The following is a 26,382-nucleotide window of genomic DNA, read 5'->3' on the forward strand; positions in this document are numbered from 1 at the left end:
GTTAATACTTTCCTGGCGCCTGCCACTTAACATCTCTTCCAATGTTTACTAGCACGGAGCACAGTGAGGGACACCTACCACCACCAGCACACCTCCCCGCAGTCTGCAGAAGAGTAACCAGAGGACTTGGCTCTGACTGAACAAAGTAGAATGCTGCCAAAAACTCAAGGATGATGAAGGCTGATGATGGTGGCATTTGTAAAGAGGAAGGTAAAGGAGAAATATGTACTACTGGACTTAAGTATTTCCACTTCTCTACAGCATGGCAGAGGTACTTTTGAGTAGAAGAGGGAGGAACTAGGCTGATGGGCAACGCTCAAACTACCGTGAATTGCTGCAGTACTATTAACAAACCGCACTCAATTCGTCTCTGGCTTATTTCCACCACGTTTTATCAACTTGTTCAAAGTGAGCATTACAAACTCTTTAGTACCTTGCTACATTTGTTACTGCTGAGCAGACATAATTGCCAAGTAAGAATCTATCTGGCACAGGCTGCTCATGCCCGAGACAGCGGAGGTCATGTTCTGGAAAAAGTCTGACCTTGAACTTTTCCAATTTTCTAACTTCAACTGAAGTTACATACATGTGTAAGACAACTGAATAGAAAGAAAAACGGAGGTAAAAATCAGAGATGCAGCAGAGCCATCACCTACTCAAGAATCTTGTTATACCTCTGAAACTATACAAGGAATATTAGGAACTTATTTGCCCCATTTTTGCATCATGTATTTGAAAAACAAAGTTACCATCAGTGAAAATATAAGTGATCCCTGAAATACATGCTGGCCCTAGTATGCCCAATGCTGCCTCCTCTCTCCAACCACTCCCTCCCACAAAGATGCACAGAAGTACCAAATCCTGTTCTGGGCTCCTTGAGGAAATTCTTTGTCCGTAATGTTTTCTCTAAAAACAGTCCACAACCGACTTTCCTTTTTACTTCCAACATAGCAGGATTCAATTTCAGTGCCCCAGCTGCTGCCTGAATCAGAGGTGAAGGAGTGAGCTTTGAAGCACAGCCGTGCAAAGGCCGTCTCACAGGATGCTGGAAGCTCCGGCACACAAAGCACCAACACCACAGAACCACAGGGACCAAACCATTACAGCACATCACAGAAAGTGCCTCGGCTGAGGAACCAGTCCTGGGCAAGTCACTTTTGCCTTAAGATCTCTTCACACACAGAGTAATGCAACAACAACAACCAAAAAAAAAAAAAAAAAAAAAAAAAAAAAAAAAAAAAAAGGCAAGCATTCAACCTCTGGTGGCATTTTCAGCCAGGAATGACTTGAAGCAACCTCTTTTTTACACTTCTTGTTCAGCTATACATGTTACAGCGTAAGAGTTAAGCACCATGTCAGTAGCTATTGTCACTTGATAGCTGACTAAAGCTTTGTTAAGCGTAAGGATTTGCATGCTATTATCAACAACTGTCATAAACTTCCCAGACTTCTGCAAAAACCTCCCAGCTGCCATTAAACTGTTAGCACTGTCTTTTGTCCTCCCCTCCCCCCTTTTTTTTCATCTAAGTTGCTGACCACACAGCATCACATTTCACCTTTCTTACTCTCACAGCTCACACAGAAGTGCTGCACTGGTAACCCTCTTTTCCTGTGCACAGGGCTGCCAACCCATCAGGACCAGTCCTGCCTGCAAGCACCCTCCCCATCCACAGAGCAGGCTAGAGCACCAAAATAAAAGGCGTGTCAAGAGCACAGCAGCTGCCACAGGCAGAGGTGCACTCCACTTTCAGTGGCAGCAAAACCCTTAACTCTGTGCCTCCTGTCTTCCCTCACCAGACTCTGGCAGTCTTAAATCTTTTTCTCAACTTTTATTGATGGGTGGGTTAGCAGGTTGCTGGAGCAGGGGAGCGGTTTTGAGCACCCATCATGAAGCCCAACTTCAGATTAAATCTGTATCCAGGAGGACTCAAAGTCTCCAAAAGAAGGCACAGTAAAGACAGAGACCAGAAGATACTCAAAACACAGTAAGGGACAAAGTTGTCTCCTTGACAAAAATTTTGAGCAAGTATGACAGATCACAATGCATGTATCCTCTGGTCTGAACTGGTCTGAATGTCAACCAGTTAGGTAAAATAGGAGGAAAATGAATGGCAACAGCAAGGACAAGACATGGGGGGGGTGTGTGTAACCAAACCAACCAACCCCAACCATAAAGGATTGCAAATGGTTTTAAAAGCTAAGGGAAAATAAATTTTGATGCATCTCAGGTAGATTTGATGCAAGGAGCTGCTTTCTGAGTAGAGAGGAAAAACAAGAGGAGGTCAAGAAGAACCAGTGAGAGCAGTGAACCATCACTGTTATGAATGAGTTCCTTTGCTGTGCAAGCACCAGCTGTACTGAAATGACAAACACTCAAAAAAGAGCAAGGCAGTTCTTGTACAACAAAGCAACAATCAAATGGAGATGGGTGAAACACACAGAAAAAACCGCCTTTGCGTATATATATAAAGTGTAGTATCTGTAGAACACATTTTTACATATATACAAACACTACATAGTGCATTTTGTAGTCACAAGGATTTGTCCACATTCAAACTTCCAGCATGATGCTGATGTGCTAAGGCCTGGGTTGTTTTTCCATTTGTTTTGACTTGTGTGTGGCCTTTTTTTGTGATAAGAATCACCTCATTGCTCTCCTGTGTGTCTGCTTGTGTCCATCTATCACCCGGTGTCTCACTCTAAAGACTTCTTAAAATTTCTTTGTGAAATGCTTATCATAAGGGTATCCTGACCTATGACTTGTCTTGTACAAATAAACCAAATAAATTTCTTGAAAATGAAGCATTTATGACACATTTATAGATAAAATTCTCCAACAGAACAAGAAAAAGCACAGCTCAACTCCATGATGATGCACAACTGCTGATTAACATAACTGAATAGCTTTTTTGCTCTCAAAGCAAATTACACAATTTACAGTCACTGAGTCTTTGGACAGACCCAAATGAGGAGATCAGCTTCTCTTCGAAGGGACCACCCATGTACTCTGTGTTATTTTTCATGGCCTTCTGATCAGGCACTACTGTTAGCAAAACTGAAGTGTGCTTTGAGTACTGATTTAATTACAAAAAATTCCGTACGAAAGATCTTGGCAAACAGGTTGATTACAGTAATCATACGCTTTCTGAAAGACTTACTGAAGAGGAATAATTCATTTGGATGTACTGTAACTCTGATATAAATCAGTATGAAGACAGAAAAAAATAGTTTTAAAACTTTACTTTTCTAATTTCAGTTTTAACAGAGTTGTGATGCACTAAACACAAATAGGGTTATGTGTTTATGTAGCTGGTATCTGAAGAGAAAGATCAAAATTGTTCTTCCTCCCTTCATTCTAATAGAAACAGTGACAGAAATCACATACTATCCAAAGCCAGCCTCTCCAAGATTTCAGCTTCTCGTCACCACCACTACAATTCGCAAGAGCTAAAACTTGAATCACATTTTCATTTGTCTGAAACCATTATCCTGGTAAAATCTGTAAACCTTTAATGTGACATGATGTGAAGAACATCTCATACTATTCACAATCTGTACTGATAAAAATGAAGGCAGCACTTCTTGAAAAAAGGGTAGCTACTATCTCCTTTGTATTGATATTATACCAAGTTTTATGCCTGTGAACACAAAGGCAAATGATGCAAAGGTAATAATTTCTTTGGTTGACTCTCAGTACCTCCCAGATATGGAAGGGAGTAACTATCTCCAGTTACTTACTCGTGCAAGAACTTTTAAGGAGAGCCATCCACAAAGAATGCTTCTCATTAAGATCCTATGCTTATTTATAAATACATACAAACGCCCCATTTTTCAATGTCTCAATATGAAGACTAATACCAGAATCTGATTTGTCTCAAAAGCAGATGCACTTTTTCAGTACCCAACTACACATACCACGGGTAAATTTTCAGGCTAATTTTGCTACTTCAGTAAACGTGCTGAAACTCTGCACCACTAATCCACACCCAGACTGTCTCAACCCAAAGTAACACAATGCCCAGTTTTAGCAGCTTTACAACACCACTCACCTCCCTCAAGTATTATCATCAATATTTAAAAAAGAGAAAAATGAACACTGATACCATTTCCAGATTCACAGATAACCTGTACCAGGGATGGAAAGGGAAAGCCCTCACCTGCACTCCCACATTCCCCAGTCTTTATCTTCCTCTGTACACTACTCCATCAGCTAGAGAAGTTAGCCACTGGGAAGTAAATTTGGAGAAGGCTGTTGCCCAATTACCTGGTTAGATTTCGAAGTCCAAACAAGAAAGGACAGTGTAACAACGTCACAAGAAAGGGGAAAAGGAAATTATACACACAGAGATTAATTAAGAGGGAAGGGCTGGCAACAAGACAGGAGGAACTTTTAAGTGCTATGAAGAATATAAGTGCAAGCTTGAATTAATAGTTTCTTTCATGTATTATACTTGGACAAGATGAACAGTGCTGAGTTCCTGTATTTTCCCAATGAAGTTAGCTATTTTCTTAGACAGGGAAATGAAAGCAGACAACGCAGCAGTCTGTATTTAATTCCTTTGGTATCACCTGCATGTGAATGGAGGCCTCTATTTATCTGCTGTGCTTTTATTATGAAAAGGAAGCAAAGAGCAGCTCAAATTGTCAAGAATTAAAAAGGAAAAAAAAAGTAACCTTTTTTTTTTTTTTTCTAACCTGAAGCCCAAACAAAGTGATAGAACATGAAAATCTGCATGAAGGAAAGTCAGCTTAAGTATCTAAGAAAAGGTAGCAAAGAAGTATCTACAGACTACAGTATCTTTCATTATTGGAAATCCAAACAATATGATGAAAGTATGAAGGAATAACTTCAGTTTACCTATAGTGACATTCAGGACACACCAAATTAACATCCCAAGCAAAAAGCTGCTAGTGACAGAACTGAAAGTTAAACTCCACTGTGCAACGTGCCTGCTGCTTGCAAATTTAAAAACTTGACTTTTCGAAAGCAGAGCTGTTTAAAAAAAAATCCTTCAGTGGCTGTTTTCAATTTTGACATTGCAGTGGTTTATTTCCCTTAACAGATACTCTTCTATCTACTGAGTAAGCAGTGAAAACTTCACTCTTTAAACTTTCAGTAAATCCGAGGTTAACACACATTTTTTCCCCCTATGCCACAGACCTTAGTCTATTTGTAGAGCATCTCAGCTACAGCTGAGATGAACCTCTGGTTCAGAGAGGTGTGCTCTCCAGACCCCTGCAAGGATGGAGCTTCTGCTACCAAGTGGAAAGTGAGACAGAGTCAGAAAAGAGCCAGATGCTGTGCAGGTGCACAACTCTGGACAAAGAGCTGCTCTTACAACCAACCAACCTGGATGTACCCCTGCAGACGCACAGGCTTTTCAGCTGGGAATTACAAAGCCCACCGCTGCCACCTGGTTAGTTAACACCGAAGGCTCCACCAGCTGAGCTGGCCCTGCCCAATCTGAGCCCCTGCATACAGCAGACAGTGATAAGGTCCCAGTGGTGGATGTCAGAGGTCTGTTAGGAAAGACTGTTTGGGTTAATTCTGCCTCGAGTACAAATCCATCCGTGGGGTTGTCGTTGCTCAGGGACCTGGTTGCACATGGTGGGTAATGCAGAAAGATGGAACAACGCGTTGTGTACCACAGGGGGATCTGATGTTGTGTGAGAACCACATGTAATGTGAAATGCCTGTATACCACTGCTTGCTGAGTGTTACTGTTTGTATGTAACTGTACATAGCTGTGTATATATACATGTATAAGTGTGTGTGTGTGTGTGTAGAGTTAGAATATATTTCTTTGGGCATTAAGCCGACAATATGGAATAAGGGGTGGAATGTCCTGGGGTGACTGTACGATACTGTACTCCCTGTTGTCTGCCCTATGCCAGACATGAGTTCTGTGCCTTTAAAGCTAGCTCTGGGATACGGGGGAGAGTCGATGGAATTCATTCAGCGCTGTGTTCAAAACAGAGATAGCTTGCTGGCTTCTTCTGCCCGGCTGCTCCGCTTCTGCAACAGGGAAGAGTTACATTCCCTTTGTTTTGTAGCTAGCTTCTTGTTTGTTAGCTAAAATATGGAGCCCTGGGACTTTGGCTTCTTCTTCTCCTCCTTTTCTGGACTGTTCAGCAACACCAGACATCATCAGGAGGCCCTACACTGTGGTCTGGAGGGGCCCACGCCAAACCCCAGCTCCAGAGAGGAGAGAGCCACACCCACAAGGACTTTGAATTTTACCAGTTCTCTCCACAGCACGAGATTTTATTATTTAGCATTATTCTTTTTTTTCCCTTTCCCATGCCTCCTGTGCACTCTGTTTGTTAAATAAATAACTTTTTTTTCCACTTTTCTCAGAGGAAAATTCTTTCCAAACCTGGTGGGGGAGGGGTGGCTGTAACCTGCCTTCTATCAGAGGATGTTCATTTCAGACATTCCTCCAAATTTGTCTCAAACCAGGACACCCACCAATACATATTTTCAATATTCCCTGTACACTAATGCAGGCAGCACCTTGGCACTTTCAGCAGAGCACCTGGCAGTAGTTTAACACTTCTGAGCAGCACAACCTTATTCCCTCATTCCCTGCTATTCAATGAGTCTTGGTCTTGCTGCTCTTACTCAGTTATTTTCTGTTATTCTCCCAAATAGCCTATTGGAAAGTGGAAACCCAACCAGTTCTCATGTTCACTAGGAAGTTACCAGATGTTGTGCTCCACTCTACCTCCCACTGCCTCCCTACCAAAAGCCACTTTGGTCATCCAGCAACTCCCCTCTCAATTGCTCACCTTGTTCCCAACTCTTCCCCGTTTTAATTCAATTACTGATTAATTTCAGAAAAACAAAACACCTTTAACTCAGTAAGAAGCAGATGCTCCTCCTCCCTCCTCTCCATTCCCACCTCCATCTCACCCCACCACACATAGAAAAATACTTATAATGCTCCAATTAAGAGTAAATTCTTAAGTCCACAAAATCTCAACATTCGTAAGTTTGGGACTACCACCATGACTAAGTGAGGTGCACCACAGTGTATGAACTGCCCCATGTCTTTCAATGTGATTGTCTGGACAACATGCTCATTTGTACATTCTACAATATTTCACAATACCTGCAATGTTTCAATTCAAAAAAGCTAGCCAAGTAAACACATTTCCTATTTTGCACAGACATTCTTCTGCAGTTTGCTAACTAAAGAGGGTGTCTGGCAGTAACTCAGATTTGGGGTTGGTTTTTATTAAGAGTACACTGAAACTGGGCCTTTTTAACTCGCCATTTGCCAAATGAATCTCTCTTAAACCCAGTATTTAATATTCTCCCAGTAACTTCACTATTTACATATGCACAGTCCAGTATATTGCTGTTTGGTGAATGTATTTTCAAGTCATACAGGGTGCAGATCTGAGCCCAGACCAAGTAAACCTGAAACCAAGTCCAGAATAATTAGTTCCTTTCAGTCAGTGAGAATGACTCTGTGGGCTTTGCCAATTCTACCATAACTTCTCTTCCTCATCCTTTCCTCTTCTCAGAGGAAGCCATCTGCCACTGGCTCGAACCTCACAGTCAGCAATGACAGCTTGGTAACAAACACGTAACAGAAGACATGAAACAGCCCTTTATGATTCGAAGGACTTGGCAAATCCAACTTACCTCCACACTAGCTCCTCTCACATAGAATCACAGAATGGCTCAGGTTGGAAGGATCTTTGAAGATCAACTAGTTCCAAATCCCCCTGCCATGGGCAGGGACACTTTTCACCAAACCAGGTTGCTCAAAGCCTCATCCAACCTGCCTTGAACATCTCAAATGGTGACTTCAGCTGCAATATGAAAAACATCTTATCATGGAGCTGAAAACAAGTCTCCATCTTCCTCTAGCAGAAATAGCTCTCTTTCTTTCCTTCATAAGCGGTTTACAGATAACACAAGTGCTCTGTCCAGAAAGCTTTAACACCTTGTAGCTCTCATGCCTGGTAAGACAACTGGCTGATAGTCAGAGATTCCACACATTACAGGCTGAAGGTAAGTAAGAAAGAGATACTTACCTTCTACTTGAATTGATATTTCTCTTCATCTGTGGCTTATGTCATCTCTCACTTCTTTCACCACCTTACTCTCAGAAGTCAATATAACCTAGAGGAAGAGCCAATGTATCTGAGGACTGACACTGTGCTGGAGCTGCTTTGGAGCCACCACAAAGCCAAGAGGTGCTCTAAGCCTCCCAATATTATACAAGCAACAGCTAAGTAAGTATCACATAACTCTTTCTAGAATCTATCTATACTTGCTAGAAACAACAAGGATTCTAAAACTAAAAATTGTATCAATATTCTGCCAGAAAAACAGTGAATGTATGAAGTCCCCTTCATGTTTTTACAGGACTGAGTTTTTGCAACTACCAATTTAGTGCTGATGCTCTAGAAAATCAGTAAAGAGCAATAGGTGTAAGGGTGTATTTTTTCCTAGCTTCTCCCTTAGAGGTTGCATACCTTATATGGCTACTATTCTAATCACTTAAAGTGAGTGATACTCAAAAGACACTCATCATATTATGAAATGAAAAAACCCAGAATAATAAAAGCAGTATCACATTGCCATCTCATACATTTTTATCTTCTACTTTTGTATTCTGAGAACTCTCTGTACATCTTCACTGCAGTTATCCCTTCATCCTTCAAAGTTTAAGCTAGTGACTTCTCTCCAGATTCCTCTGGAGGCATTTATCTTACAATCAGTCCTGCAATATGAAATTCAGTTTGTGTTGGCACAATGGCTTCACATGGAAACAATCCAAATTTTAGCAGAACTCTTACACTGTAAACTCTTGTTCCCATCTTGACTGACTTTGCAGTAATCCATGTAGTTTATCTGGTTACACAAAGAACTAGAGTTCATCGGATATAATTATCTTCCTATTAGTATTTATGTTTGCCTTCCTAAGCCTTCATACTCAGTTTTTCAGCCATGTTTACAATCCTCAACAAACGACTCCGTATACCTGTTCTAACTTCAGCCATATACAACTCCACCTTCTGCTTTGATTATCTTTAATAAGATGAACTGGGAAAATAACGCAAGTTAAGAACAACTCAGTGAAACCAAAGAAGTTTGGGCAGTATCTTGATCCAATCCAGTCTGCTGACAGCAGAAGCTGAGTGACAGAGGGAGATGCACCACAGGAGATGGGTGGTAACAGGAACCACTTAAGCCAGCACCGACACAAAGAGAAGCACAAATTAAACCACAACCTCAGTTAGATTGACTGAACCAAGATCTGCTCCTCATTAATGAGTGCACAGACGCAATCCCTACCCAGCAGTCTGCACTCGCAACACATATGCAATACTTCTGTACACTTCTTCTCTCATATCGATGCCCCTTTCCATGCCCCAGCATTCATCTAACACCAACTTCGAGATAAGCTAACAGTGTGCTCCAGGAACAAAGCAGTTTTAATTTCAAAAAATTTAATGAGGCCAGCAAGACCAAGTTAAGATCAGCAGTCTTTAAGTGTATATGAAAATTTCTATACAATAAAAGTAAGTTATCCAGTGAATGTAATTTACTTAAGCTTATCATACCATCTCTTGCGTGAACATAACAAGGAGCATTCAAACCATCCTCCACTGAGTTTTAAAACATTTACAAGATACAAATGATAATTTACAGTGTCTAAACTTCACCAAGAGAAAGTATTCCAGGTTGCACTCCATCAGTGGTAAGGCACTAACTATCTGACTTTTAAAAGCATCAATTGTTTCATTTTGTCGGGAGTTGAGCTGTTCAACACAGGTGAAACTAGAGCCAGGGTTCCCAGTTTAGTATCCATTTTCCAGTAAAACTCAGATTATTTCCAGTCCTCCAGTATTCAGAATTGGCTATTACACCAAGAAACACAGTATTATTAAAAATGTCATTTCGTGGACACACAGTGACTTTCAGCATGGCCTGAACTCTTTAGAGATATTAATTTAAAAGCCTGAACCAACAGTTTAGGATTTCCTCTAAGCTGCAGCTTTCTCAAGTCAATATTTGTAAATCATGTTTTATGTTTCCAAGGAAACCAAGTGGGTAATACCTCTTGCAAACAGCCTCCTTCAATACACTTTTCATGGCTACAAGGCTCACAGAAGTTATTCTCAGTCTGACAAAGAAGTTACACTTTTCCTTATATCTTCCAAAAAAAATATCAGCATGCAGAGGCAACTGAAGAAATGTACATATCAAGCATCTACAGAAATCTCTATGGACATCTGAAGCCCACATCTTATAACCATTGTATTACTCAGCTTTTGTACATGTTTTTCCCAATGGTAGACCTAAAAGAGTCCTGAGTAAACAGCATTACATTCATTTTGCACATGTAAAAATGAGGCGCTTCTTAAACGACTTCCAAATTATCACTCCTATGGTGTGCATCTCACCACCATCTCTAAAAACACTATTATGCATCTCATAGTAAAGTTCAAATGTTAATGAAGATAGAAATCAAATCTAGGAACAGAGTAGCATGTTGTAACAGAATGCTGCTTACTTGATCTTTTTTCTACTATTTTTCTTATTTGACAGATATTTACAACAATTTAAGGCATGACTGCTTACTGCATCCTGCAGACATAAAATAAATGGTGAGGAGCACAAAATATACTCAAAGTAATTTTGTTGATGGGATCTTTGGAAGAAGCAAGATTATAAGTGAAGTAGCAATAACATAGTATCTCCACCTGAAGAAGAAAGGAGGAAAAAGTAAAGTCTTAAATAGAAATAACAAATTTATGAATTCCACTTCAATAAATGTGAAGCCTTAAAACTTTAAAACAAAATGCCTGCAACAGTATTTTTGTGCTCCTGCACACTGAAGGCAGATCAAAGCAACACAGAAATCTATTTTCTTGTCTGTTAGAAGTTCTGTAAGACTTCTGTTTCCAAAAAGCCAGGTAATGTGTTTTTAAATTATATATTTAGAGAACATTTTGTGTCCAAACATTCTTGCTGAAAAACAAAGATTCTGAAACTTCACCAAAAGAATCCAGACTAGAAAAATACCTATCACACCCTCTCATCTGCTCACATCTACCTACAAGAGACCCTCAGGAACTGTTTTAATACACAAAACATACTCAGAGCTCAAGATGCTGCATTTTGCTTACTCAGAGAAACTCAACACTGGGTAAGACAGCGACGCTCTTGGGTGGCTCAGGGTAACCAAAGAAACACCAGCCCTTCAAGAACCTCCTCCGGATGTAATACACATCAAGCCAAACGTATGGACTTCAGCTGTAGCAATTCACTGCATCCAGCACGAATCTGCAACTTACAAAGGTACATACTCAAGAACAGCACACAAAATAAAACTCAAAACCTTGAAGGAGCAGCCAGAAGACTTCTGACATTACAACAGAGGATTGTTCTAATAACAAAAATGAATCCATTGCAACAGAATCACTTAACACAACACACCAGGCATCACACTAGGTACATAAACTTCTTTGGCAACTAGTGAAAACCAGTTTCTGTCTTGCAACAAGTCTTGGAAGTTGTCTGCAGAATAAGAAATGTCATTTCACAGCTCGTGACTGAGACGATAGTAATGGACATGTTCAGTGGATAATAACCAGTCCCACAATAAGAGAAATCCATGTTGCATGGTAAGTATATTCAGCAGCAAGTAGTTTTCAAAAGACCTTGAGTCAACACTGAGCAACAAAGGGCTGGTTTTGCCACCATTTACACATGAAACACACACCTTCACTCTTCTTGGACCATTTCTATCCTACCCACACCCCTTTATTTAGTAGTTTCTCTCCCCTGCGTCCTGCCTTCATTCCAGAGAAGGGCAACGTACACAGATTCCAAGAGCACAACAGGGAAACAGATGGGAAAGAACAGAAATACTTTCCCAAGATCCTGGAGGCAGAACAAACACAAGGACACATAAAGAAGGCAGCCTGCACCCCGACTGCAAGGAGAGGAAAGGACCCCTGGGACCCTCCTGCCTGATTGCAAGTGAAGTCGTGGTCACCTCAAACCTCAGCTGTCCCAGTTACACAAGAGCAGGAAACAAAAAGCATCTGACAGCCTGACCTAAATGAAAGAAATGGAGTCGCTTTCCATGTAGCAACTTGTGAGGTACCACAAGCTTTTCCAAAGGTAATAAAAGACACCAGCATTGAGCCACCATGTGCAGCTCCAGCTGCCTGTGGCGCCAAACCAGAAACCAATGGGCTACTGCTTCACCACGTTGTTTTCAGGAACTGCTGCAATAAATCCTCGGCAGAAATTCAGGGCTCCAGGGACCTGTAACATGCTATGTCATCTATAACATGAAAATGTAAATTAAGGTATGACTGGCTTTTACATTTAGAATTATGCAATGGAAACTAATGTTGCATTTAAAATGCCCTAAAAACTCAAAAGTAAAAACAGATAGAAGGGCTAACAGTTGGTGCATAGAGAAAGCAAGAGCAACATTACTGGTGAAGAAGAAGAAACAACACCTGAACATTCCACTTGAGTAAAAAAATGAAATCAGTATTAGCCTTTGCAGGGGAAAGATTTTAAGCTAATGACCACAAATCCTTTAGGCTCACATTTCTTCTCTGCCACACAAAGCACTGTACTCAGATGACAAAGTTCAAAAGTTCCATGTAGAGATGTTCATGAGCCTCCTTCAGGAGGCTTGCACACCACTGCCAGATAGTATAGAGCTATTTCTTAATGAACTGGTGGTTCCTAAAGAACATAAAGATCATAAACAGTAGCAAGCCCAATGGAGGAAAGTGCAAGCATCCCACTGAAAGCCTCAACAGACACTGGACTGAAGAACAGTCCATCACAGAGGAGGAACTGGAACAAATGCTGGAACTAACAAATCACCAACGTCAACTGGATCGTATAAAGGTGGTATCTTTCCTCACAGACCAATTAGTTTTGCAGTAGCAGTGTACACGGTGATTGTAAAATTAGCTTTGTAATGTATTTCCTTTTTTAAAACACAGATAAGTAAACACCCATTTGGATTCCTCTCAAGAGCATAAAGTGATATTCTTTCATCACAAAATCTCTGTTGTACCAGGATTTATTTCTAGTGCTCTTTACCTGGTTCATTTTGCTCTCACGCAGCTTGAAGCATTAATAAAACCTTTCCTCTGACCACCACTTTCCAGTTCTCTAACTTGCTGCACAAGGCTTGACTGCACAATGGTCCTTGTTTCCAGCCCTGATCCTTCTCACAGGATCTGCACTAGTTACGTCAATTTGCAAAAAGAAAGCAAAACAGACAACGAACTTCCTTCTCACTCTTTCAGGAAGAAGCAAATTACCTTTCCAACCGTAATGTTTTTTGATAGCTCTGTGTCCTACATCATTTTGCCTGGCTCCATGACAAATAAAAGTAGAAAGGAATTTACCATACTGAATGAAACTACACAACGAAAAAACTGGCAAGCAAAAAATCTTGCTTTGGTCTTTAGTTGTTATTCCAAGAAGTTAGAGAGACGGCAGGAAAAAAAAAAAAAAAAAAGGAGAAAGGCCCATCTTTAGTTTTCCTCTAAAACAAGGTTACTTATGATCACAGTTTTAAAGTCAGAACATGCAGAAATTAAGTTTTATTTAGATAATTGTATCTCTTTGAAAAGACTGAGGAAATAGAGCAGTGTATACCTAAGCATTGAAAAATGTCTCCAAAAAAGATGAAATAATTAAAGTGAAAAGGTCCAATTTGTTTGAGTACCAGCAGGACCTCAATTATAAAATTACTGTTAGAGTAAACTTCCCCAAGTTGAGCACAGCTCAGCAAAATCACCTGGTATTCCTAGTAACTCCTTTAAAACTGGTATGATTAATGAAAAGCAGTTGCAGGGGAAAGGAAGCAAACTATCCAAATAACAGCATTATTACATTTGGAATGATCTTGAAAACACATAGGAAGGAAAAAAAAAAAACCAACAGTGTAAGAGACTGAAAGGTCTGAGAAGTGCAGCACAAGGTAAGCACACCAAACACTGAGCCTGGGTGCTCCTGCTCAGCTGGTACCTTTGGCCAACAAGGATACTATTTCATACTTCAGATAATACACTGAATAGATATGCCCAAAAAGGCACCTGAGAACTGGGGTGTCAGTGTCATCAGCTGAGAATAAATTAAGTATTTGAAAAATCATATGCGGTTTCACAAAACAAGAGTAGTTGGCCAATCCTACATTTTGACAGTGTTTAGAAGGAGCAGGCTAACCAAGGCTGCTCCAAAATCTGTCTGGTAAAGAAATGGCTTTTTCCTGTAACATTATTATATGTCCCAACAAAAAATTCTGACTCTTATTTAAATTTTTCACCAAAATTACATTTGAAATTATGAAACCAATTTACATTCTCTCTTTCATCAATGCTCAAGCAGTACTCATTTGCTGTTAAAGTTTCAAAGAAACTACTTACCCTATGAAAACCACAGACTAAACAAAACTGAAACACAAACTAATCAATAAGCAGGTGTAGAACAGAATATCTTATTTCTCACAGCTTATGCAACCACCACACATTACTGGATCATTTGGACATTGAAAAATCTACCTTGAGCAAAAGAAACTGAGTAAATATGTTTCTCTTCCAGTCTTTTAATATAAACAATATACTGAAGGGTGATACCTACTAGTTCAAAACTCTCCAGGGTAGTTTTAACAGAAACTGAGTTTTTCTTAATAACTAAGTACTATTTTTCCTTTATTGAATATAAAAGTTAATTATAACACTAATACATTTTAAGATATTTGAAGTAATCTGGCACATCAAAAAGAAATCAAGATATTATTAAAAAATATTTTAATGATATTTTCCACTGTTTACAAGTTCCAATTTCTAAGTATAGTTGACAAAGTAAATTGTAAAATTGATCTACCTAGTAAATCAGAAACACATCAGTCATATTATAATATTAAACATCTGAAAATTCAAACACAGCAAATGAACACTAACTCCACAAACTTTTCAAATATACAGGTATGTACACAGTGCATCCCCTCAAATAAAAATTTGAGTATACTCTGCATAAAGACTATTTCACCTGCTGTGCATCAGAGCACTAAGCATCGCTTACCCCACAGACAGCACTGGGAATGGAAAATAAGTAAGAACTGCAGAAACCAAACAAGATTTAAACTGATTGTTTAAATCAAGTTTTCCTGCCCACTACTTTGAAGTCAAAATGATTTAAATCAATTCACCGTCTCTAACAGCCACAAAGTAAAATACTGTTCAATTATGCATATTCTGAAAATGAAGACAGAGAAGGAATTGACAGGAGACTGGTTGACCACTCATTTAAGAGACAGAAGTATAACAAGGTTAAGTGGCTGGAAGCCAAATATATGGATAAATTCAGGGAAGAAATAATGCACAGAGATTAGAGTAATTATAACCACTGGAACAGCTCACCAAACACGACAGCTGATTGCCCACTGTATAAAGTTTTTTTACATTAGAAACGTCTACTCACAAAATGTTCCAGTTCCCAGAAACTGTGCACAGTTTGTGCAGGACAAGGTGATACTCTACGGATGGCATCATTTAAATTGAATTAGATTATCACAATGGTCTTCTCTGATATACAAATCAGTGAAACTACGATTTGATCCCACATTGAGGTATTATATATAATATTTCTTCTCACTTCACTAAGTCCTGCCTCCAGTGAATGTAACTTTATTCAATGTGTACACTTCCTGTGATACCTGCTTAAATGCCAACCTGTCCACCACCAATTAAGACTCTGAACATCTGTGCCTAAATTCGAACTTGTTCATCCAGGCAGAAATCCCTAAAAGTCTTTGCAACTTAGATGTTGGTTAAATGTGGCTTTGTGGCTTTGCTTCTTCTATGGCGTTTCAGTGCTGTCAAGATACTTTTAGGACAATTCCTGTACTTGACACGGCTGCCAAACCTCAAGCTTCAAAAGAGCTGCAGTATAGTCATTCAGCTTTTCAACTGAAAACTCTATAATGTCTGACAAACACTGACTGGAATTACTGGTTTAGGTCATACCAAATGATTGCCATAGCACATGTCTCATTTCTGTTCTCTCCTTTAAAAATTTGTTACAAATTCTTTGAGAGATAAGAATTGTAGGGTTTTTGAACTAGTTTTAACATTGTCTAACACAAGAAGAATATTTCCACTGATTATTTTCATATTTCTAATACGTAACCAATACGAAGAGACTTTTCACACTACCCTCATGTTTCTATTTTTGATATCACAGCAATATGCAAGGAGTCAGCTTGGGCATAGGAATAACCCTGGCTTGCTCTGGTCTGCTGAAAGACACTACAGCACCCCCAACAAAATGCAGGGGAGCACCTCCGCCCCACCTTTCCCTCTCTCTGCCATGGAAAGCCGTGCTTTCAGGAAGGCAGCCCTGCTCAAAGGGCTTGGCAGTTAGGCACTAAACAACTGAGAAAATAACCCTTATGCAAAGCAAGTAGCAATTTTAGCAAATATATATATACACACACATATATATATAAATGTAATCTATAAAGGCTTCTTTGGTCAGATGGCTTGAAAATACAACTGTACAAGTAGAAATGTTAAGAAAAAACAGGGGTGGGGAATAATTAAAGTTGCTACGGTTTTCATTAAAGGGAAGCCACTTTCAAATAATCCAGAATCCAGAAAATGTGGCTGCAGAGAAGAATTACGAAGCTTTTTAATGACAAAGTTATCAACAGAAGGGTTACAGCAAGAGGAGGAGAGCAGCATTCCTCGCCCAAAGAGAGGCCGGGCAGTGCTGCTGCCAGGAGGCAGAAGGCAGTGCAATAGCTAAACACACATGAGAACTGATGGATGGGAACATGCAGCATCAACTGCAGTCAGAATCCATCACAAGAAGAAACTTCCTTATTTTGCTCTAATTCCTCTTTTTTATTTCCTTTTTGTTTAAGGCAAGAAAAAAAGATGTGTCCATGAAAGCCACACAAGTGGAACTTCAGTAGTATTTGGGGGGAAGGAGGGTGAGATCTGAAGGTACAAATATCTTCCATCTCTGTTGATGAGCTTGAGCCTATGCCCTCAAGAGGACCTGCGTACCAAACCACTGAGCTCCTGATGCTGCCCCTACTATAGAAAATCCCAGCCTGGCTGGGTCTACCTGTTCTCACAATATATGGGCTAAGTTAAACACCAAACAACTAAAGCCACAGCAAGAGCCCACAGAAACTGCTATGCCTTCCTCACCACCACCAAATCCTTCATGGACTCCAGTGCTTCTCCCAGGATTTGAGCACTGCAAGTGTTCTCTCACCTATTTTTTACCAAGTACAATGTACTCATTTATGTGTGAACTAAACATCTGAGACTTCCTGGACTGGCAGCCAACAGAGAGGTTTTCTGAAGGTCTTTTGACCATGAGAATTATTCTGGTGTCATGATTTTAGTACACACTTCTGAGACAAGGATGAGCTAAGCTCTTTTTTTGGAAAAGGAAAGTATTTTATTCAAATTATCCACCAGAGCTGACTTAGGCAGGTGTCTGTGATTACTATGCATAGAGTCCAGCCTTCCACCCCTGCCTATCCCACATACTTCTTTAGCATCGCAATGTAAAGGAAATACTGTGTTCCTAAATCCAGCAACATGTGAAACCCAAAGGAGAGCACATCTCCGGCAAGCACAAAATAAATCTACTTTGGATCCTGGCTGCGATGCAAAGCAGAGAAAGTGTACTAAATCTCACTATTTTTTTCAGTTTACTATGTTTAATTGTTTGATGTTACTATTGTAAACTTTATCCCACTAAAGTCACAATCAAAAATTACAAATTTACCATCTTCTCAAAATAAGAGGTCCCCAATTATTAATATATACTCTTTCAACAAAGACATTTTAGCCAAATGTCGATTTAGCTGAATACAGACCTCAAAAGTAAAAGTGAAAATGGCAATGCTATCAGAAATAGCAGCCTCCAAATCTGCCTCCTAACTAGATGAACTTTGCATGCTCTCACTTTCAAAAGCTCATTTTTTCCTTTCAAAATTGTGTAGGGCACTATCTATACAAAAGATCTCCTTGGCTAGACGTTAAAAGCAAAAAATCAAGTCACTTTGTAACTGTTACCAATTTATAGAAGGTGGAAAGGAATGTTTTTCTCTATTTTCTTAAGAAAAATCTTTTCATTTCCTACTTGCAATTTTCTTGCAATTGAAAGATTCTCTGAAAAAGGAACTGGAAGAGCTCCAACTACTGTCCAACACTTTAAAAGATTTTAAAGTGTCATCAATCACAGCTCTTTACATGCTCTTCTAGAGCACTGCCAACCCATACTTGAAGACTAACTCAAAACTCTTCCACACCAGCATTAAACACTCAAAGAGAATACCCAAAAAAATCCTATTTCTGTATTATTCTGATTTTAAGTTAAGTCCTGCTCAGATTCCTATCAAAAGTTACTACACAATACTCATAGTTATTATCTTCCTTTTTTTCTAGGAGGAATTGGCAATTGATATCATTAATCCTAAATATCTCAGTGGCTACCTCAGATGACAACTTATTATTATGTCTGCTGTAACAGGTCCCCTCAATTTTTAGCAGACCATCTGAAAATGCTGGTACCACGGGGGGGAAAAAAAAAAGGAATAACATCCATGGTATATAACAAAAGTCACAGGTATTCTTTGAAACTGATGTAACAAATTTCTAATAATGCATATTTCCAGTTAACAAACTTCAATCATTTCAACAGAAATGCTCACTGACTGGTTCTTCAAAGTTTGATTTTAAAGTATCTGAGAACACACCAGCCACTTCTGACAATTTAGGTAGTGAAAAAAAAGCAAGCAAACGAAAAGTTCAGTACTTTTTTGTAAAGAGTACTTTTTTGTAAGATTTTCCCTCAGGGATCCACAGAGGGAAAATGCTGGGGGACAGACAGTTGCCTTTACCCCCGTCAATGGCAGCCTATCAAGACTTGAACAAAGTATATGAGAATATGAGTTCACTCATGCCCAGGAAGGCTTCCAGAGCTCACTGATAGTATCTCCAGCTCTTCGAATGGACCTGACCTTATTTCCAGCTGGCCTGAGCTCTGTGCACACACCCTCTACACCCACGCAGCCTGCCAGCATCACTGTGCTGCTCATGCTGCTGTCAGGGACCTGTAAGGCTCCAGAACAGAGATGCAACATCACCCCCAGAAAAGCCCTTCCTGGACGAGGCAGAGAAAAAGAAATTATTTAGGCAATCAGCAAGAGGATCAGCATTAGCACGCAAAACCTTGTGCTCTTTGCTGCTCTGACCACTGGACAACATCCTGCATTAATAAGGAATTAGGGTCACTGCTTACCACCTTACAGAGAGGGTAACAAAGTGCCTGTCCCAGGTGACGCATGACAAAAGCGAGACTAGAACTCGGGTCTCCCGACATGATACATCATCTGATTAATTATCCCCTTTGCAGCGCTGATGTCCAAGGTCATGCATTTGATTGTTCTATGTTTAAACAACGAGAACACGCTCGCCCCACAGCCAGGCCAGGAACAAAGCTCGGGATTTTTGAGTCCCATCATTACTCTGCTATGTAGCAAATACCGTGCCAGCCATTAGCAAAGAGCACGCCTCATTCCCGTCCTGAAGGCTGGTTCACAGAGAGGACAAAAGCTTGCTACTGCTAACCAGACATTCCTTAACTCAAGTGGTGCTGGTCTGCACTGCAATTCCAAAGGCTGTCAGTGCCAGCACTGCCAGCCACCCACAAAAGGATAAACACCACTGCACGAGGGCATTTGTTTTAAGAAACAAACAACCAAAAAAAACCCCCAAATCTATGTACAAATAAACCCGATTTAAAAGAAAGCACAGACATTACTAGGATCGCATTCAGAGGGTAAGAAATGTCAATGTGTGACAGTCTTCACAGACTTTATTTAGTATCACTGAGTATATACTTTTAATAGTCTTTAATCATAGCATCTCCCTTGATCCTAACACACAGTTTTAGTTCCAATAAACCTTAGCTTTTGCATCCTTGTGATTTTACTGAACTTAAAAAAAAAAAAAATTAAAAATTAGCAAGCCAACACCTAGATAAGTCCTACCCTTGTAGCTGTGGCTGAAGGGACCCTTCTGGCACAGGAGCTATGTGTACAGATGTTTAGTGCACAAAGAAACAGACAGTATATGGCATACAGTCCCTGAATATATATGACATGACTTTATGTATTCACTCCCAAGTTTTGTCATATATTTGAGAAATACTGGGATCGTTCATGCCACCATGCCATCCCAAAAATGCAGGCAATTACAGAAACAGCTACAGAACCAAGGCACGCCATAATTTAAAGCTGTCTTCTCCAGATCAAAACACATCATTATGCAGCACAGATGCAAAAAACAAAACAATTTATATAATAATTTGATTTTCATTTAGTCCAAAGTTTTGATAAGGCTTTCTAATTAATATGAAGAGCTATTACAATGAACTCAAGAAAGTCCACACAAGCTCAGTATTACATACAGCATGGATATACTTTTTGGCAAAGCTACGTTCATTTTCCCTCTTCTTTCTATCTCTCAGTATTATTTTAAGAGTTCTCTGTAGTCAAAAGGTAAATAGAACTAATTAAAGAACAGTCTACCTTTTTCGTGTTGTAGAACCACAGAATATTCTGACTTGGAAGGGACCTGCACGATCATTGAGTCCAACTCTTAAATGAATGGCCCATACAGCAACAGAACCCACAGCCTTAGCGTTATTAACACCATGCTCTGACCAACTGAGCTAATCGCTTATAGCTGTTGCTTGGGAGCAAACAAGAGCACAGACTTGGAACAAACTTCAAACCTATCAGTCACACCAAACTTTGCAGAAGTATGAAGAAGTTTACATATTTCAGGGCACAAAGTCTAACCAAACTTTCCGCACAGAAGAGAGATTCAAAATGCAAACACAGCACAATTAGCACTGGCGTTTATATACATATGTATTTACATATATACATACACACATATATATAAAAAAAAACCCAAAATTGACTCCACAACTATCCTCAGATTGGTCCAATTTTACCCACTTTTGCAAGAGTGCCACAAGGTCTCATCAACACTTCGATCAAGTATGTCAGCATACCTCTGTCTAGCTATAAACTAAATCATTTTGACACTGAATCATCAAATAGGATTTTTGCTGTTATTTGGGGGTTTTTTGCCTTTAGTAGCGACTTTAAAAAAAAATTCAGTTGAAGCAAGAGGAATGTCTAAAGTTCAGTTGTTGAACATAGGGTAAGGTTACATATGACAAACAATGTTGACAGTGTCCTCAGTACTAGTGCAAAATCATTTCTCCTTTCTAGCGCAAGCATGAATTTAATTTAAAAAAAAATCTTTTTTACTGCATAGGAAAAGTAGTCATTTCACACTTTCATGTTTTGCAAGACTCAAAACTTCTCTTACAGATACAGCACAGCACATCTTGCACAAAGGAAAGGAAAAGCCACAACCTGGCTGCTCAACACTTTACTTAACATCTCACTTTGAAATAGCATGTTTATTACATGTTTTCCTCTTAGCAGGAAAAGTGAGCATGCTTGTGTTTGCAGCTCCTCCTCTTTCAAAGACGCACAGCTGCAGCTGTAGTAAACAACCACAAGTCAGGAGCTGAGAAGGTCAAAGTCTGGGTGCTGCATCCATATCAGCTTTTCTAAAAACAAAATTTTTATTTCGGGAAATTAATTTCTTTACTCATTTTGTGGTTATGTCAAGGAAAGGCAAACCACAATCATTCTCCAACAAAATAAATCAAGATACAGTATTTTAAAAGTCATAAGCAAGACACTTCAGTAAAAATGTTTTCATATCTCCATCTTTATTAATAAACAAATACATCATTCACTCTCTCCCATTTTACTTGATTCGAACTAAGACTTGGTCAAAACCAACCTTGTACTGATGAGACCTATCCCACAAAGCAAACAACACTTACTGAAGGAAGGAGCAAGGAGGTTGGCCAGCCAGAGAAGTGGTGCCAGCAGCCGTGCAAGGCTCACATAGGTCATCCAGCAGCCTGAAGCAAGGAGGCTACAGCACTCTATCTTTGGGAATGCTTGCATAAGTGGACATCATGCACCCAGCCATGAAAAAAGGCACACAACTTTCCATTGTTTTATAGACCATCCAAAATCTAAACAATGGGACAGCATAGCAGCACTGAAAACTCCATGGGAATTACATGGACCTTCTGCAACCCTCCTGTGCAGCAGAGACCTCCTCAAGCACCCAGGAAAGGCATTGCTCATTTTCCTCAAATGCATGGTCTGTATTTCTATTTAACTGTGGTGGTTACCATCACACACAGCCTTGGTCTAGGCAAAGAAGAAAATGGTCACTACCACAGGGTTCTGCAGCCCAAGCCCTTCGCTGACCCCATTCTAACATCTCCCAGAGGAGGAGCTATTTCAGCCCCACATTTCTGCCTCCTCTCATCTGGAAGGAAACTCTGCTCGTGCATGTTCAGGTCTGGCTGATCCTGACAGAAACAGCTGGCAGAGGATTCCACAGTTAGCCTGTCCTGGAATCTTAAAGTTTATTTTTAAAAGTTGTTACACAGAGTCTTCTTGGGCTCTCAGGGGCCTTTCCAGAAAAGGTTTTTCTACAAGAAAGCAAAGAAAGGCCTGGAAATATTATCATGAACTACGGCTGGGGGAAAAAAAAAAGAATTAAAAATACATCATTTCCCATCCCCCCTATTTACATGTCTAATATTGCCTCACTATCAGAAGCAGAAAACAAACAGTATCTCCCATATCCTAAACTCCTTCCCAGCCCATCCAGCATAGGTGCACTCACTCATCAAATGACCTATGGCATACGTCTTTGCCAAAAGCTATTTTCCCCGCAAAAAAAGGTGCTTCTCAGACTGCCCCCCTCCTCCCAGTTCCAGGCACAGTAAAAAAAAAAAAAAAACACAAAAAAAAAACAAAAAAAAAAAAGGGTGGAAAAAAATACTAAAAGGGGAAAGAAAAAGAAATTAGAAGAGGAAAATGCCACCACTGTTGTTCTGGAGGCAGTGGGGGGGAGCGGGTGGGGGTGCTGCCCCGGGGAGGGGCGCGCATGGGTGTCACCGAGGGGGTGATGTCATCCACCAGCCTCCAGCCCGGGCACCTGCCAGCAGCAGCGAAGCAGCGGCTGCCAAAGCCTCCGGCAGCACGGGGAAGGGAAAAAAAATAAAAATACATTAGAAAAAAAATCCGCAATGTTTCCCTTCGCTATGCGCGGTTGGTTTGTGACGATAGGTGACATGCCAGCTTGCAGACAGAGGTTTCAACTTGATTACGTCCCATTAGAAAGATATTCAAGACACTCCCCCTCCCCCAGCACGAATAATATGTTAAAAAAAAAAAAAAAATGCAGACTCGGTTTATGCAGCCTTACGTCACTATTAAAATGCTCCTATCGCCCCATCTGTGACCTATTCAGCACAGTTACTAATCCTACGCTGCGACCACTTTGCTGTTCCTGTGCATTTCAGAGTTGTAGACCAACCAGAGAGCAGAAAATGGAGCCCATATGCCAGCGCTATATAAAGCAGCCTCGCAAAGTTGCCGCGAATTATCTACCTGCCGTGGCGAGACGAAAAGTGAAAAGCAAAAAAAACCAAAAAAGGGGTGGTGGAGGGAGGGAGAAGAGTACCATTATTTCATTATGGATCATTTAAAAAATGAACTATTTTACTGTCTTACTCAGGGGGAGGGGGGCTGCCAAGAGCTAGCAGGATTTTACAAGCTCTATACAGACCCCGATCAAGTGAACTTCTCTTCAGTGCTTCCTACCGAAACGGCTGTGTACCTCCTCCCCAAGGGCATAAAACATCTTATTTCCCATGCAAGCCCGTTTGCGGGACTGAATGCCACGCCAAGATCCGGAAAAAAAAAAAAACACCACACACACAAAAAAAAAAAACCGCTCTCTGGACCGGAGCATCGCATCCCTGCAAACCACGGGGAGGGGAATATAAAATAACGCGTCTGGTAGCTCCTATCCGCCTCCCACAACATCCCACCACCAGCGGTGGTGCAGGATTTTGGGGGAGGCGGATAGGAGCCCACATCCTATCCCAGAGGAAATTTCATCCCAGCAGCGGAAAGCTTTCGGAGGGCTTTACAGGGTGACGCTGATGCCATGGGGTAACCCATCTCCCGCAGCCGCTCTCGGTACACGCTTTAAATGTAAATACCAGCGGTTTGCTCCCCAAGCTCCCGACTTCTGCAAGAGCGAGCATTTGTTTCAAAGAAGCTAATTATTTTTGCAGAAGGTAATACAGCACTATACTCTTTTTATTTTTTCCCCCATAGCGTGTTATAGTTCGATTTTTCCCCCAATACAGTGTTACACTCCGATTTTCCCCTCCACAGAGCGCTACACTTTGTACTTTTTTGTTATTTGTTTTTATGTATTAATTGCCCAGCCCCGAATGCGCAGGGGGGCCGCCCACCCACACCCCCCCACGCCCCCCCCCCTCCCCCCGGGGACGGCAGCACAAAGGGCTGGGCGCTCCCAGTTCGCTGCTCATCACTCCCCACTTATCGCTTTTTATTTTTTCCCCCGCTTTTTACACGCCGCCACCCCCACCCCTTTTTTCCCCCTCCTAAAGCCTCAGCGGGAAAGTTGAGGGAAAAGTTCGGGCCGGCCCTTAGCACCCTACCCCGGTATCGCTGCCTGCGGGGCACCGGGAGGGATGGAGGGAGGAGGGGATGGATGGAGCGGGGGAGGGAGCGGGGGAGGGAGGGCACCGCCGTTAACCCCCGGCTCGCCCCGGCGGCGCCGGGGGAAGCGGGGGGGCCGCCCTGCCCCCTCTCTTTTTCTTCAAAATTATTTAACTTCAGTATAGGAGCGATTTTTTGTTTGTTTGTTTTTTTGAATAGAGGGCCGGCTGGGACAGCAGCAGCAAAACCCACACACGTTAGCCGTTTATCCTGGTAAGAAAGGGAATCGGCACAGACCTGAGCAGAAGCGGCAGAGCAGGAGAAGAAACTGTTTCCTTCCCTAACACAGGGTCCCCGCTCTCTGTCTGTCCGCCCGCCCCGCGCTCCCCAGGCAGTGCCCCGCGCACTCGCACCCCGCACCGGCGGAGGCAGCCGGCGGCCGTCCCCGGGAAATGAATGGGGGCAGCCCGGGGAGCCGCGGCGCTCGCTCGCCGCCGACTTACCCGCGTCACATGATGAGCCCGGGCAGGGTGGGCCGGGGGTGGAGGCTCCCGGCGCCGCCTGGCCGCGCCTCGCGTGGGGCCGCCGCGACACCCCGCCGGCCGCTCAGACAAAGGGTCCGGACCGGTGTCCCCCTCCCCAGCTCCCGGCCCCTGCTCCGGCCACGGCGGGCGCCGGTGGCGTCGCTGGCATGCGGCGCGTCCCCGCCCCCACCGGCAGCCGGGCGGAGGGAGGGGAGGGAGGGAGGGGCCGCGCCCCCGCCCCGCGGCCGCCCCGGTGCGCCGCCCGCCCCGCCCCGGGGGGTGGGGACGGGAACGCCCGGCCGCGCCTCCCCCTCCTGGCCCCGGCCCGGCCGCGGGGAGGGGCAGGGCAGCGGGGCGCCGTGGGGAGGGGCCGGGCGGGGCCGGCAGCGGGGGCGCGGGGGCGCCGGGGGGAGGCCCGGGGCGGGGGGGTACCGAGGGCGGGGCGGGGTAAGGAGGCACCGGGGGAAGCTCAGCAGGGTGCGGGGTCGTGGGGGACCCCGTGGGGAACTCGGGTCTGTGGGAAAGCCGAGGGGACGCTGAGGGGGGCGAGGCGGTGGGGACGCCTCCGGAGGACAAGGCGGTGGGGAGCTGAGGGGAGCCCCGAGGGGACGACACGGGGCGGTAGCAGCGCTGAAGGGGCCCCGGGGGCACACGCGGTCACGACACTGAGGGGCATCCCGGCGGAAAGGACACACTGGGCGATGTGGCCGCCCCAGGGCCGCGCCGCCGGAGGGCCTGGCCGGGCCCGGCCCCCGCAGTTACCTGGGGCTGAGCGCTGCAAACATTTCCCTTCGCTTTTATTTTGTTTCCTTTGCACAGCTAGACTGCGGCTCGTGAGAAGTATGCGGGGCGTGGGGTTGTGGTTGGGTTTTTTTTTTTTTTTTTTGGTCAGCGCTTGTAAGCCGGAGTCGCGCCCCTGCGAACTGAGAACTTCCTTTTTGGGGAAGATTTTTCTCACGTTAAGGGCTGCAGATACTGGGTTGTATAAAGGTTTTATGAACAACATACAAAGGACAGATTCCATAATCTTAAAGTTTGTTTAAAACAAAGTCTTTGTTACATTAATGTTTTAAAAGAACTTTGAGAATCTTAGGAAACAAAAATATAAACCTTGAGAGTCATCATTAAACCTTAAGATGCAAATCTATATTTCTTTTCAAAAGCATTCTTAC

At 42.2% G+C, this 26,382-nt stretch overlaps 1 protein-coding gene across 3 annotated transcripts in view; it reads right to left on the bottom strand.

Moving 5' to 3' along the window:
* The window catches only part of KLF12 (KLF transcription factor 12), a 234,776-nt gene extending 209,455 nt beyond the window's left edge, over positions 1–25,321 (bottom strand). For all 3 annotated transcript variants that reach the window (XM_082278417.1, XM_082278416.1, XM_082278415.1), the window contains exon 1: positions 25,190–25,321. The gene's annotated coding sequence lies outside the window, so the exon portion shown is untranslated. The remainder of the gene's footprint in view (positions 1–25,189) is intronic.
* Positions 25,322–26,382: the final 1,061 nt, after the last annotated feature.

Source organism: Coloeus monedula, assembly GCF_965178545.1.
Source record: "Coloeus monedula genome assembly, chromosome: 3".
Taxonomy (NCBI): domain Eukaryota; kingdom Metazoa; phylum Chordata; class Aves; order Passeriformes; family Corvidae; genus Coloeus; species Coloeus monedula.